General features: G+C 34.9%; 1 pseudogene; it reads left to right on the top strand.

Moving 5' to 3' along the window:
• Positions 1-11,502: 11,502 nt before the first annotated feature.
• On the top strand, positions 11,503-12,449 carry LOC116092106 (annotated as a pseudogene).
• Positions 12,450-14,625: the final 2,176 nt, after the last annotated feature.

Raw genomic sequence — 14,625 nt, 5'->3', positions numbered from 1 at the left:
GTTTCTATTTTAAACCAGTAGGTAATTGGTGAATATTCCCCTGGGGTAATCTCTTGGGCATTCATCATCATTTGTTTAAGTAGATATAAACATTCTACATTTACCATATTGTTTGAACTAATAAACATGAAGTTGTTGGCTCCACAGGTAAGATAAATTTTAGTTTGCTTGTAGAACATTTTAAGATGATTACAATATTGGACCATAAACAGTTCTACCATAGTTTTTGTATTATATGTAGTGTGAAATCTTTTAATTACTTATTATTGATTGCATGGTTGAATAAAATATATTTATCCATACCAGATTTATATCAAGTTTCATCAAAATCAAAAGAAACTTCCTTTGAAACATAAAAAAAGTATTGACTTATGCATTTGACTATATATAAGAATGTTCCAAATTTAGTAGTATTTATTCTCCCCAAAATAACAAACATTTCAAAGAATTAATAAAAAATGTCACCATATATGGCAAGCATACACTCAATCCAACTACACTCATTAGGACTTGTACTTTGATAGAATAAAGTATCAATAGTCTTATAATGTAGAATCCACTTTTATTTCCTAATTATTGCTGATGTTTGTCTGGTCTCAAAAGCTTGAGAAAAACGATTACAAGAACAATATTTTCTTTCTCAATTCCTCTGTGAATAATGGGAATTTTTATGTAATTTGTAGGATGAACCAATGATGATTTTTCTGGTGTCTATTAAGATTGTTGTTTGTAGATATAGTTGTAACATTTTAAAGTATTTCACTTTTTAAATTATAAAATAATTACAGCATAAATTTTCCTTTGATTTCCTTTCTACAAATAGTCCCATATAACTCTCCCTGTTTCTTTTTTAAATTAATGGCTACTTTAATTCATTAATTGCCATTACACACACACACACACACACACACACATATATAAATGTACATACATACATACATACATACATACATACATACATATATACATACAGGGATATGATGTATATGCATATATTGCTAAAACATAATAAGCACAACACTTCAGTCTTTATATATGTTTTCAAGGCTGACAATTTAATAATGTTTTGTAGTAGTTTTAGTAATCAGTTCTGCATTTATACACCAGGGTAGGTAACCTGCAGCTCATTATGGTGCCCAAGATAACATCAAATTCAAAATAACTCTACCTCTTCACTCTTCAGAGTGTTAGAGTATCAGGCACTGGATACCACATTTCACGCTCTTATTAAATTCTTCCAGAATGCCTTGTTTTTATTTTTATAATTCTAAATCCTCCCCTTTTGTATTTATCTAAACCAACAAACTTAGTTCTATCTTAGGAGAGATGTTGTTCTATGTCCAGGTAGCATAGTTTTTACAATTTTATTAATTGAAAATAAGTTAAACTCACTTTTATGTAGCAAACTGAATCATAGTTATCTGTATCTGAGTCTGATGGATATGGATATATCAACAGATCACATTTATACAATCTACAAATAAAATATAATTCATGATTAACATAGTATTGAAATACTCTGGTAAGATAACAGAATGTATATTCATAATAAAAATAATAGTATAGATGAAGAATTAAATATTTGACATTGTTCTTTAATCACATATTTTTTGATAATATTATTTTAATATATATTTTTTATGATCTAATACTGGATACTTTCTAAATAATTATACATTATAAAAAAGTCATTCTGTATTTATCCTGATTTATTGCATTGTGTGGTATATTACAGGGCCTTTTTTGAAAACATATTCCCTGATTTAGTCATTCTACTTGACCATTAATCATTATGTACCTTACTTATTCAAATATACATGTATTTTATAGAGAAGCAATTTTTGAGAGAAAAACCTCATATCTAATATTACACATGGATTGTGTTCATGAACTACAAAAGAATACACATTTTAAATTCCCATGTTCTATATTCTAATCTAGAGATAGTTATCTCATTGAAGTGATATAAAGTATTATGCTGAGCCTAATAGTTTCTTGTGATAAGTAGTTACATTAAAATTAGATTTTATAGAATTTGTCTATGATTTCTTCTAAAAATATGCCTGTATAACATATATCCAAGCTTATTTATTTCAAAATTCTTGGTAAAAACAATATATATATATATGTATATATATATATATATACATACATACATATATGTATTTCATGCATATATATACATACATATATAACCATATGAGCAGTCAGTATGATACAAATAACTACGATTCAGTTTGCTACATAAAAGTGAGTTTAACTTATTTTCAATTAATAAAATTGTAAAAACTATGCTACCTGGACATAGAACAACATCTCTCCTAAGATAGAACTAAGTTTGTTGGTTTAGATAAATACAAAAGGGGAGGATTTAGAACTATGAAAATAAAACAAGGCATTCTGGAAGAATTTAATAATAGTGTGAAATGTTGTTATATAACCATATATACATACATATATAACCATATGACTGCTCATATGGTTATATATGTATGTATATATATGCATGAAAATAAATGAAAACATTTTGTGCAGAATTAATGCTATTATACACGTCAGGATTCATCATTCTCATTAAGAATCATTTTAGCACCTACACATCTTTTATTTTAAAGTGTATAGGTATGCTATACTATAACTTACCTAGACTCCGTAAATCTCATCATCTATCCTTATGAATACAGCATTGATATATTTTAATATTTCCAAATAAATTTTCATGTAATTGTCTATTAATGTGCTTTTTTGTCATTTCAATATTCTCCCTTGATGATGTTTTGTTACTTGTATTACATTCTTTTTTTATTAGATATTTTCTTTATCTGTCATATGATATCTCTTTCCCAATTTCCCCTCCAAAAAAAAATTAAAAAACAAAAACAAAAACAAAACCCTGTTCTCTTCCCAATCCCCTGATCACCAACCCACCCTCTCCTACTTCCTGGCCCTGGTATTCCCCTACACTGGGGCATAGAACCTTCACTAGGCCATCTCCTACCATTGACGACTGACTAGACCATCCTCTGCTATACATAGGCTGCTGGAGTCATTAGCCACACAATGTGTACTCTTTGGTTGGTGGTTTAGTCCCTGGGAGCTCTAAAGATACTAGTTAGTCACATTGTTGTTTGTCCTAAGGAGCTTTCTCTAGCTCCTTCATTGGAGACCCTGTATTCAGTCCAATGGATGGCTGTAAGCCTCTACTTATGCATTAGTCAGGAACTGTCAGAGCACTTCAGGAGACAACTATATCAGGCTCCTGTCATCCAGCACTTGCTGGCATACACAGTAGTGTCTGGATTTGATGATTGAATATGGGAAGGATTCCCAGGTGGAGCAGTCTCTGAATTGTCCTTCCTTCAGTCTCTGCTCCATAGTTTGTCTCTGCAACTCCTTTCATGGGTATTTTGTTCCCCTTTTAAGGAGGAACAAAGTATCTACATTTTGGTCTTCCTTATTATTGAGTATCTTGTGGTTTATGGATTATAGTTTGTATATTCCAATCTTCTGGGCTAATATCCACTTATCAGAGAGTGCATACCATGTATATTCTTTTGTGATTGGGGTATCTCACTCAGGATGATATTCTGCAGATCCATCCATTTTCCTAAGAATTTTGTAAATTCATTGTTTTTAAAAGCTGAATAGTACTCCATTGTGTAGATGTACCACATTTTCTGTATCCATTCCTCTGTTGAGGGACATCTGGGTTGTTTCCAGCTTCTGGCTATTATAAATAAGGCTGCTATGGTAGAACATGTGTCATTATTACATGTTGGAGCATCTTCTGGGTATATGCCCAGAAGTGTTATAGCTGGGTCCTAAGGTAGTACTATGTCCAATTTCCTGAGGAACTGATGAATGATTTTCAGAGTGATTGTACCAGCTTTCAATCCCACCAACAACAAAGAAGTGTTCCTCATTCTCCACAACCTCCCCAGCATCTTACCTGAGGTTTTTATCCTAGTCATTCTGACTGGTATGAGATGGAATCTCAGGTTTGTTTTGATTTGTATTTCCCTGATGACTAAGGATGTTGAACATTTATTTCTTTAGGTGCTTCTCAGCCATTCAGTGTTCGTCATTTGAGAATTCTTTGTTTAGCGCTGTAGCACATTTTTTAATATGGTTATTTGGTTCTCTGTAGTCTAACTTCTTGAGTTCTTTGTATATATTGGATTTTAGCCCTCTATCAGATATAGGATTGGTAAAGAATTTTTTTCCAAATTTGTTAGTTGCCATTTTGTCCCATTGACAGTGTCTTTTGCCTTACAGAAGCTTTGCAATTTTATGAGGTCCTATTTATCAATTCTTGATCCTAGAGCATAAGCTATTGATGTTCTCTTCAGGAAATTTTGCCCTGTGCCCATGTGCACGAGGCTCTTCCCTACTTTCTTTTCTATTAATTTCAGTGTATCTGGTTTGAAGTGGAGGTCCCTGATCCATTTGGACTTGAGCTTTGTAAAAGGAGATAAAAATGCATTGATTTGCATTCTTCTACATGCTAACCACCAGTTGAGCCAGGACCATTTGTTGAAAATGCTGTCTTTTCCCACTTTATGGTATTAGCTCCATTGTTAAAGATCAAGTGACCATAGGTGTGTGGCTTCTTTTCTTGGTCTTCAATTATATTCCATTGATCCACCTGCCTGTAACTGTACTAATATCAGGCAGTTTTTATCACAATTGCTCTGTATTACAGTTTAAGGTCTGGGACCGTGATTTCACCAGAGGTTCTTTTATTGTTGACAATAGTTTTTGTTATCCTAGGTTTGTCTTGTTCTAGATGAATTTGCAAATTGCTCTTTCTAAGTCTGTAAAGAATTGAGTTGGAATTTTGATGGGGATTGCAATGAATCTGTAGATTGCTTTTGGCAAGATGGCCATTTTTACTATATTAATCCTGACAATCCATGAGCATGGGAGATCTTTCCATATTCTGAGATCTTCTTCAGTTTCCTTCTTCAGAGACTTGAAATTCTTGTCATACCGATCTTTTACTTGCTTAGTTAGAGTCACACCAAGGTATTTTATATAATTTGTGACTATTGTGAAGTATGTTGATTCCCTAATTTCTTTCTCAGCCTGTTTATCCTTTGTGTAGAGGAAAGCCATGGATTTGCTTGAGAGAATTTTATATCTAGTTACTTTGCTGAAGTTATTTATCAGGTTTAGGAGCTCTCTGGTGGAATTTTTGGGGACACTTAAATATATTATCTTATCAACAGCAAACAGTGATAATTTGACTTCTTCCTCTCCAATTTGTATCCCTTTGATCTCCTTTTGTTGTCTAATTGCTCTGGCTAGGACTTCAAGTACAATATTGAATAGGTAGGGAGAGAGTTGGCAACCTTGTCTAGTCCCTGATTTTTGTGAGATTGCTTCTAGTTTCCAATTAGTTTGATGTTGGGTACTGGTTTGCTGTATATTGCTTTTACTATGTTTAAGTATGGGCCTTGAATTCCTGATCTTTCCAAGATTTTTATCACGAAGGGGTGTTGGATTTTGTCAAATGCTTTCTCAGCATCTAAAGAGATGACCATATAGTTGTTTTCCCTTGAGTTTGTTTATATACTGAATCACATTGATGGATTTCCATATATTGAATCATCCCTGCATCCCTGGGATGAAGCCTACTTGATAATGATAGGTGGTCATTTTGGTGTGTTCTTGGATTTAGTTTGTAAGAATGTTGTTGAGTATTTTTTATTGATATTCATAAGGGAAATTGGTCTGGAGTTTTCTAGCTTTGTTAGGTCTTTGTGTGCTTTAGGTATCAGAGTAATTGTGGCTTAATAGAACAAATTGGGTAGAGGACCTTCTGTTTCTGTTTTGTGGAATAGTTTGAGGAGTATTGGTATTAGGTCTTCTTTGAAGGTCTGATAAAACTCTTCACTAAACCCATCTGATTCTGATTTTTTTTTTTTTTGGTTGGAAGACCATTTATGACTGTTTCTCTTTCACTAGCAGATAGGGGACAGTTTACATCATCTATCTGATCTTGATTTAACTTTGGTACCTGATATCTGTCTAAAACATTGTCCATTTAGTCCAGGGTTTTCAGTTTTGTTGAGTATAGACTTTTGAAGTAGGATCTCTTGATTTTTTGAATTTCCTCAGTTTCTGTTGTTATGTCTCCCTTTTCATTTCCGATCTTGTTAATTAGGATACTGTCTCTGTGCCTTCTAGTTAGTCTGGATAAGGGTTTATCTGTTATGTTGATTTTCTGAAAAAACCAGCTCCTCACTTGGTTGACTCTTTCTATAGTTCTTTTTGTTTTCATTTGGTTGATTTCACCCCTGAGTTTGATCATTTCTTACCTTTGACTCCTCTTGGGTGAATTTGCTTCTTTTTGTTCTAGAGCTTTCAGAAGTGCTGTCAAATTGATAGGGTATTCTCTTTCCAGTTTCTTTTTGGAAGCACTTAAAGCTATTCATTTTTCTTCTTAGGACTGCTTTCCTTGTGTCCCATAAGTTTGGATATGTTATGGCTTCATTTTCATTAAACTCTAGAAAGTCTTTATTTTACTTATTTCTTCCTTGACTAAGTTATCATTGAGTAGAGTGTTGCTGAGCTTCCACATGTATTTGGGATTTCTATTGTTTATGTTGTTATTGAGGAGCAGTCCTAGTCTGTAGTGATTTGATTGGATACAAGGATTTATTTCAATCTTCTTGTATCTGTTGAGGCCTGATGTGTGACCAATTATATGGTCAATTTTGGAGAAGGTACCATGAGGTGCTGAGAAGAAGGTATATCCTTTTGTTTTAGGATAAAAAGTTCTATAAATATCTGTTAAATCCATCTGTTTCATAACTTCTGTTAGTCTCACTGTGTCTTTGTTTAGTTTCTATTTCCATGATCTGTCCATTACAGAGAGTGTGGTGTTGAAATCTCCCACTATTATTGCGTGTGGTGTAATGTGTTCTTTGAGTTTAGTAAAGTTTCTTTTATGAATGTAGATGCCCTTGCATTTTGAGCATAGAAGTTCAGAATTGAGAATTCATCTTGGTAGATCATACATTGGATGAGTATGAAGTGTCCCTCCATATCTTTTTTGATCACTTTAGGTTGAAAGTCAATTTTACTCGACATTAGAATGGCTACTCCAGCTTTTTTCTTGGGTCCATTAGCTTGGAAAATTGTTTTCCAGCCTTTTATTCTGATGTATTGACTGTTTTTGTCACTGAGGTGGGTTTCCTGTTGGGAAAAAATGTTGGGTCCTGGGAGCTCTGAGGGTATGGGAATGCCAGGGTCAATAAATGCGAGAGGCAAGCATGGGGGGGGAGCAATAAGGGTTTGTTTTTGTTTTTATTTATTTGTTTGTGTGTTTGTTTTTTGGAGGGAAAACTGGGAAAGGATAAATCATATGACATGTAAATAAAGAAAATATCTAATAAAAAATGAAAAAAAAAAATATTGGGTCCTGTTTATGTACCCAGTCTGATAATCTATGTCTCTTTCTTGGGGAATTGAATCCACTAATATTAAGAGATATTAAGGAAAAGTACTTGTTGCTTCCTGTTATTTTTGTTGTTAGAGTTGGAATTCTGTTCATGTATCTATCATCTTTTAGTTTTGTTGGAAGATTCCTTTCTTGCTTTTTCTAGGATATAGTTTCCTTCCTTGTGTTGTAGTTTTCCATTTATTTCCCTTTGAAGGTCTGTATTTGTGGAAATATATTGCATAAATTTGGTTTTGTCATGGAATTCTTTGGTTTCTCCATCTATGGTGATTAAGAGTTTTGCTGGGTATAGTAGCCTGGGCTGGAATTTTGTTCTCTTAGGGTCTGTATGACATCAACCTAAGATCTTCTGGCTTTCATAGTCTCTGGCAAGAAGTCTGGTGTAATTCTGATTTTGTAATGATTTAATGCCTTTATATGTTACTTGACCTTTTTCCCTCACTGCTTTTAATATTCTCTTTTGTTTTGTTTTGTTTTGTGCATTTGGTATTTTGACTATTGTGGCAGGAGGAATAAGTTCTATAGGCTTCTTGTGTGTTCATGGGCATCTCTTTTTTTAGGTTAGGGCAGTTTTGTTTTGTTTTGTTTTGTTTTGTTTTATAATTTTGTTGAAGATTTTTACTGGCCTTTTAAGTTGGAAGTCTTCACTCTCTTCTATACCTATTATCCATAGATTTGGTCTTCTCATTGTGTCCTGGATTTCCTGGATGTTTTGAGTTAGGAACATTTTGCATTTTGTGTTTTCTTTGACTGTTGTGTCAATGTTTTCTAAGGTATATTCTGCCCCTGAGATTCTCTCTTCTATATCTTTTATTCTATTTGTGATGCTTGCATCTATATTTCCTCATTTCTTTCCTGGGATATCTATCTCCAGATTTGTCTCTCTTTTTGATTTCTTAACTGTATCTACTTCCATTTTTAGGTCCTGGATGGTTTTGTTCAATTCCTTTACTTGTTTGGTTGTGCTTTCCTGTAATTCTTTAAGGGATTTTTTGATTCTTCTTTAAGGGCTTGTACCTATTTACCTGTGTTCTCCTGTATATCTTTAAGGGAACTTGTATTTTTTCTAGGATGACAACCACAAACACACATACATACACACACACACATACACATATACACACACACACTCACACACACACACACACACACACACAGTTTATATTCAAGTTCTGTACATAATCACAAATATGAGTGTTCATTTTCCAAAATCTAGTTCATTTTGATTAACAAATCATCCCCAGCTTTATCCATTTCTTTCACATGATTGGTTTCACTTTTAGTTGTGGATAGTACAATTTTATTCTTTTTTTCTGGACCTCCTCAATATACTTTTTTTTTTCATTTTTATTGGTTGTTTTATTATGTATATTTCAAATGGTATTCCCTTCCTATTTTTCCCTCTACAAGCCCCTCATCCCTTCATCCCTCCCCCCTGCCTCTATGAGAGTGCTCTCCCACTGGCCACCCAAGCCAGCCCTACCCAGTGGCTTAGCATTCCCCTTTCCTGTGTCATCAAGACTCCACAAGACCATGTGGCTCCCCTGCCAGTGATGTCAGACAAGGAAATCTTCTGCTACATACCCAGCTAGAGCCATGAGTACCCCCTGTGTACTCTTTGGCTGGTGGTTTTGTCCTTGGGAACCCCAGGAGTCTGGTTGGTTGATAGTGTTGTTCTTCTATGAGGTTGTAAACACCTTCAGTTCTTAAAGTCCTTGCCCTAACTTCCCCATTGGGGTCCCCAGGCTCAGTCCAATGTTTAGTTGTGTACATCCACATTTGTATTGGTCCAGCTCTGGCAGAGCCTCTCAGGAGGACAGCTATAACAGGCTCCTGTTATTAAACACTTCTTGGGATCAGCAATAGTATCTGGGTTTGGTGTCAGCAGATGGGATAGATCCCTAGGTGGGGCAGTCTCTGGAGTGTATTTCCTTCAGTCCCTCCTCCACTCTTTTTCCCTGAATTTACTTTTGACAGGAGGAATTCTAGATTAATACTTTTGAGGTAAATGTTTGACCCCATCCATCAACTGGGGGTGGTGTCTATCAACTATATATGGTCTCTATAGGTTCTTTCTCCCATTTGTTGGGTATTTCAGCTAAAGTTCTCCTTGTTGGGTCCTGGAACCTCTTGGGTCCCTGATATCAGGTACTTTTCTAGTGGCTACCTCCAGTTCCCCCTTCCCCACTGTACACACATACTTTCAAATTCCTAACCTTCTATACTTCTCCTCATCTCTCTCATGTCTGAACTGGCTCTCTTTTTCCTTTTCCTTCCTGTCTCCCTGCCAGATCCCTCTCTCCCTCTACCTTGCAGAGATTATTTTCTTCCATGTTCTAAGTAGTATTGTAGCATCCACACTTTGGTGTGATCTTCTTTCTTCTTGGCTTTCATATGGTCTGTGAGTTGTATCATGGTTATTCAGAGTTTTATTTGGCTAACATCCACTTAGCAGCAAGTACATACCATGAGTGTTATTTTGTAACTGGGTTACCTCACTCAGTATGATATTTTCAATTTCCATCCATTTGTCTGTGAATTTTATGAAATCATTGTGGTACACGATGGTAGGATATGTTGAAGGAGGGAGAGGCAGAAGGATCATGAGTTTGAGTCCAGCCTGGGCCACAAATTTTTACTCTGTTTTTGTATCATATGTCTTATATCCCTTCAAATGCTGATGGACATCAAGGCTGGTTCTATTTCTTAGCCTTTGTGAATAGTATAGTAGAAAACATAAATGTACAATTACCTCTGTGGTAGAAACTGTAAACCTTGAGATACATGATAAGGAGTGGAAGAACTTTGATCAGATGACCATACACATTTAATTATTTTCTGAAACATTATATAAATTTCCATTGTGGTTCCATGTCTTCTCATACCCACTAGACCACTGTAGTAGTCTTCTTTTTCCAGTACTTGCTACCATTTGTTTTCTCATGGATAGTCATTTGATTGTGTTAAGAATGAATCTCAAAGCACTTTCAGTTTGCATTTTTCCTAAGAATGTTGCATATTTTCAACTACTTGTTGATCATTCCTCTTTCTACATTTCTTTCTTTTTTTCTATTTGAGAATTATTTATTCACTTCTTTGGCCCACTTTTATGGAAGGGTTGATTAATTGGAATTTCCTTATGGTAATTCTGTATAACTTTTAGATATTAAAATATCTTGTGTGACAAATATTGGAGGAAATACTGTTTCATTCTGATGACTATTTCCATGGTTGAACAAAGCTATTTAATCTCTTGCAATTCTTATGGTAAGATTAAAGAATTATATGCCATGTTATGATAGTTGCTTCAGAATGTTCTTACCTGTATCTTGAGGGGTTTCTTCTGTATTTTCTTCAAGTATTTCTTACTGTCATTCCTAAAATTATGATATCTGACACATTAATAATTAATTTTGAATTAGTAAGAGATTGATTGGTACCTAATTTCATTCTTCTACCCATAATCAACACTTATTTTTTACCATCCATTGAAGAAGATTGTTTCTAATGTTTGTTTTGAAATCTTTGTCAAAAGTTTCTATGTTATATTTATTTGTGTTATTTCTATGTTGTTTTCCATTCTACAGTTTGCATATGGATTTTTGTAGTGGAATACACTGTCTTCGATCTAAAGGTTTGGGGCTGTATTTTGAGATCAGGTATTGATATAGCTTTACAATTATTTTCTTGCAGATCATTTTGTGTTATTCAAACAGATTCCTTCCACTTCCCATTTAATTTAGTAGTGTTTTATGACAGTCTGTGAAGAATTTTGGTGTTAATTGCATTAACCAACAGGACATTTTAAGAACTGTATCCTTATCCACAATATTAAACAGCAGTATTGCTATTTCATTGTATTTAAGTGGCATATATGACTACACTATGTACATATATGGTACAACCATTTTCTCCTATACCACTGATTGGTGTAAATGGATTACTATATGTTCATTGAATTACATATTATCTGTTGTTGTCATAGTACTATGGACCATAGACTGAGTTTCTTCAACATTGATGCATGAGATTCCAACATGAAGAACATCACAGAAGCTACTTCATTTGTCCTCAAGGGACTCACAGACAATAATGAACTTCAGATCATTCTATCTTTACTCTTCTTAGCAATTTACCTTTTCACTCTAATAGGAAATGTAGGACTTTTATTTTAGTCATTGGAGATCCCCAACTCCACAACCCTATGTACTGTTTCCTCAGTGCATTGTCTTTTGTAGATGCTTGCTATTCTTCAGATATCACCCCAAATATGTTAGTAGGTTTTATGTCTAAAAGCAAAATTATTTCACTTCCTGGTTGTGCATCACAGATGTTTCTTGCTGTTACATTTGGAACCACAGAATGCTTTCTTTTGGCAGCAATGGCATATGATCGATATGTAGCCATTCACGACCCACTTCTGTATGCAGTGAGCATGTCTCCTAAAGTTTATGTGCCACTTATCATTGCTTCTTATGCTGGTGGAATTCTGCATGCTATTATCCACACAGTGGCCACTTTCAGCCTGTCTTTCTGTCTGTCCAATGAAGTCAAGCACATATTCTGTGATATACCTCCTCTACTTGCTATTTCCTGCTCTGCAACTTATATAAATGAGTTCTTGCTCTTCTTCTTTGTGAGCTTCATAGAGCTAGTCACCATCCTGATCATTTTGTTTTCCTATGCTTTTATCTTGTTGTCAATTCTGAAGATGAATTCAGCTGCAGGGAGAAGAAAAGTCTTCTCTACATGTGGTTCTCACTTCACTGCTGTGTCTATTTGTTACGGCACAAGCCTCTTCATGTATGTAAGACCTAGTTCCAACTATTCCCTGGAGCATGACATGATAGTGTCTATATTTTACACCATTGGGATTCCAATGCTCAACCCCATCATTTACAGTCTGAGGAACAAAGATGTAAAAGAGGCAATGAAAAGATTTTTGAGAAAAAATTTCATATTAAACATTGAATTAAAAAATTAAATGTTCTTTCTGGGATTCTTATACCATAAGTTCATAAAAAGATGTTTTTGTATGTTTATATTGTATTTTTACCACTATTTAATTCTTTCAAACAAAAAAAAAATCATTGTGGATTCTTGTACTAGGTTAGCAGATGTACAATGTCCTGTGTCTTCCTTTCATCTCAGCATAGAATTACCTTGTCACCTGTGATTTGTATGTGCTCTTGGGATTCAAACTCAAATCCCCACACATGCATGGTGAGCATTTCACACACTGAGCCACCTACTACCACTTCAATGTTTGAATTTTGAAGAACATTAAATTCTATTAATTTTTATTTTAAATTATCATTATTTGAATCACACAGTTCTTATATGTTCTCTTTTTAAATAAATACTGATTACACTTGAACTTGTACATAATATTTACATGTCTAAAGATGTGCCATCTCTTGGTTACTTATAAAATCTGTGCTCCCAGATATTTTAGACACAGTCCTTTACTAATATGCTGCAATGATTGTAGTAGCTTGTTAGGACTATCACAGCAATACAATAAACAAGACCTAGTTTGTGCAAAACCTTATTTTTTCTTTGTCTAGATGTTAGAAATATAAAGCCAAAAATTGTGAAGTGATAAATTGCTCTTAGGTTTTTCTGCTTGTATTGTACATGTTTATATTTTCTTATTACCTCTCTTGTAATTTGCCATTATATGAGTTTTTTTTATAATTTGTCTTTATAAGAAAAGATCTTTACCAATCCTACATCTGATAGAGGGTTAATATCCAATATATACAAAGAACTCAAGAAGTTAGTTACCAGAGAACCAAATAATCTCATTAAAAATGAGATACAGAGCTAAACGAAGAATTCTCAACTGAGAAATACTGAATGGCTGAGAAGCAACTAGAAAAATGTTCGACATCCTTAATCATCAGGGAAATCAAAACAACCCTGAGATTTCACCTCACAACAGTCAAAATGGCTAGGATAAAAAACTCAGGTGACAGCAGAAGCTGAAGAGGTTATGGAGAAAGAGGAACACTCCTTCATTGCTGGTGGGGTTACAAGTTGGTACAACCACTCTGCAAATCAGTTTGGTGGTTCCTCCTGAAATTGGACATAGTACTACCTGAAGACCCAGCTATACCACTCTTGGGAATATACCCCAAAGTTGCTCCAACATGTAATGCTCTATCTACTATGTTCAGAGCAGCCTTATTTATAATAGCCAGAAGATGGAAACAACCCAGATGCCCCTCAACAGTGGAATGGATACAGAAAATGTGGTACATTTACACAATGGAGTACTACTGAGCTATTAAAAAATGAATTTATGAAATTCTAAGGGAAATGGATGGATCTGGAGAATATCATCCTGAGTGAGGTAACCCAATCACAAAAGAACACACGGTATTCACTCACTCATAAGTGGATATTAGGCCACAAGCTCAGAATAGCCAAGATTTAATCCTCAAACCACAAGAAACTCAAGAAGAAGGAAGACCAAAGTGTGGATGCTTTGATCCTTCTTAGAAGGGGGAACAAAATACCCATGCAAGGAGTTGCAGAGATGAAGTATGGAGCAGAGACATAAGGAAGGACAATCTGGAGACTGCCCCACCTGGGAATCATTTTCATATACATTCACAAATCTCAGACACTATTGTGGATGCCAGCAAGTGCTTACTGACAGAAGCCTGATATAGGTGTATTCTGGGAGGCTCTGCCAGTGCCCAACTAATACAGAAGTAGAAACTCACAGCTCTATGTTGTATTAAACAAAGGGTCCCCAATGAAGGAGTAGAGAAAGGACCCAAGGAGTTGAAGGGGTTTGCAGCCCCATATGAGGAAGAACAATATTAACTAACTAGCACACTCAGAGCTCCCAGGGACTAAACCACCAACCAAAGACTCATAGCTCCAGCTCCATATGTAGCAGAAGATGGCCTAGTCAGTCAATAATGGGAGAAGAGGACCTTGGTCCTATGAAGGTTCTACACCCAAGTGTAGGGGAATGCCAGGGCCAGGAATTGGGAGAGGGTGGGTTGGTGAGCAGGACTAGGGGGGAGGGAACAGGGTTTTTTTCGGAGGGGAAACCAGGAAAGGGGATATCATTTGAAATGTAAATAAAGAAAATATCTAATAATAATGAAAAACCAATAATAAGTATATTAGCTTAACAGCCATCA

The sequence above is a fragment of the Mastomys coucha genome, unplaced genomic scaffold (genome assembly GCF_008632895.1).
Source record: "Mastomys coucha isolate ucsf_1 unplaced genomic scaffold, UCSF_Mcou_1 pScaffold15, whole genome shotgun sequence".
Classification (NCBI taxonomy): Eukaryota; Metazoa; Chordata; class Mammalia; order Rodentia; family Muridae; genus Mastomys; species Mastomys coucha.
Note: the sequence above shows the minus strand (reverse complement) of the source record. Positions and strands in the feature narration are given on the sequence as shown.